Consider the following 2,084-nt stretch of genomic DNA (forward strand, 5'->3'; position numbering starts at 1 on the left):
GGATCAGAGAATACCCAAGTATGTAGGGATCTTTGAAAAACATCATGGGAAGTGGGCTTAAGAAATTGATGGACTCTGGGGCTGGGAAGGTGGCTCAGTGGTAGAGTGCTTGCCTTGCATGCATGAGGCCCTGGGTTCGATTCCTTAACACCCCATAAACAGAAAAAGCCAGAAGTGGTGCTGTGGCTCAAGTGGTAGAGTGCTAGCCTTCAGCTGAAGAGCTGAGGGACAGCGCCCAGGCCCAGAGTTCAGGCCCATGACCGGCAAAAAAAAAAAAAAGAAAAAGAAATTGATGGACTCTTTAGTGGTTCATGCCTGTAACTCCAGCTACTTGGGAAGCAAAACCACTTGGAGGATTACAGTACAAAACCAGCTGGTAAAAAAAAAAACACAACCAAACAACAGTGTGATTCTATCTCAACAAATAAGCTAGGCATGTAGTGCAATCTGTAATGTGGGAGGTATATGTGTAGGAGGATTAAAATCTGTGGGTGGCTCTGAGCAAAAGGGAGAAAACCTTATTTCAAAACAAACTAAAATGGAAAGTCCTGAGGAAAAGACTCAATTGGTAGAGTGATTGCCTAGTAAGCTCAAGGCCCTGCGTTCAAAGTGGGGCAGGAGGAAAGGAAGAGACATAGATGAAACTCCTAGGAAGCAAATTTTGTTACCCATCCTAGTCCATTAGCATGCTTTCAGCTGCAAGCAATAGAAACTAAAACTGGTTTAATAATAAGGAAACACAATATCTACTTAGGAGGAAGTCCAGGGACAAAGTACGTCTAGTACAATCAGTCATAATGATCTCATTAGGAACGTTGGCTTTTTCCATTTCTCCATGCAGCCATCCTCAGCCTGCCTCTTCCTAGATCTTGTCCCCTTCAGACTGAAAAATGGATATCAGAGTAAGTTGTGACTGTATACTTCCTTTTTGTTCCCCAGTGCAGGGGAGAAAAGGAAAACTATTCCTCAGTCTTGGGCCGAAGACCTTTCATCTGTCTCTATATACTCTCAAGTCGCTCCTGCATAATATGATCAGTCCTGGTGGAATGCCACTAGTTTACTGAATTATGCTTTATCTTTGGAACTAGAGTGGCAACTAGTTTCCCTGTGGTTTGTGGTCATAGAGGACATGGGAACAGAAGGAAATGCTGATAGTGTGAGGAAGTGAGAGTATGCATGTAGCCTACACTCTTCTCCATCATTATAAATTGGGCACCTTTGCTTTTGAAGAATTGTGAACTTTGCTGTTAAAAAGAAGACAAGCTTCACCTCAATTTTTTCACCATTAGGCACTCAAAAATAACAAGATAATAGTGAATCTTCTCCCATAACCTGGTAAATTCAATTATATGGAATCCTTTGCTTACACAAACCACATACTGAATGTAAACTATCCTGGATAAAATAAAAGTTTATTAAAACAGACCTTACATTGACATAATTTTTAAGATACCATCCAGGCCAAGACCATTTTTTTCTTTTTTTGCTTCATAGAATGATGTTGAGGATCAATTTCCCCAGCTTAGCATCACCAGCCTTGGCAGCCGTTTGGATTTGGGATATAAATGATGTCATCTGCTTGGCCTCTTCCCATCACAAACAGTAAATCTCCAAATCTGGAGAGATCTTTTATTTGGTTACACATATTGTACAGCATCAAGGGGTTAGAACACATGTGCTGGAGATTATTGAAATCATCTGGAGGAGAATGGCTTATGATTGGAAAGCACAGAACTGACAACCCTTTCCTGCCTGTTGTCTCCCTCAGCTCTTCTTTAACTCCTGCCTTTTCTAAGTAAGCATTGTGGCCTGTTTGCAGAATATGTTTTTTCTTGTGCACTGTACCTCTCCTCTAGAAAAAGCCATCCCTATTCTGCAGAGCACAAAGGAAAGCAGACAAGACTGAGGGAGATTTAGTTAGCAACATGTTGTATGGGTAAGACATACAAACCCTTTCAGCTTTAATCCCTCATCTTTAAAAGTAGAGCTGATAGTTAGCAGCCTCACATGGTTAACTCTGGAGAAGTTTGTCAAAAGTCATTGAAAGTGTGCTTATCACTTTGTAATTGGTGATGATCTTTCAA

The sequence above is a fragment of the Dipodomys merriami genome, unplaced genomic scaffold, assembly GCF_024711535.1.
Source record: "Dipodomys merriami isolate MVZ:Mamm:240054 unplaced genomic scaffold, mDipMer1.0.p SCAF_34, whole genome shotgun sequence".
NCBI classification, from domain to species: domain Eukaryota; kingdom Metazoa; phylum Chordata; class Mammalia; order Rodentia; family Heteromyidae; genus Dipodomys; species Dipodomys merriami.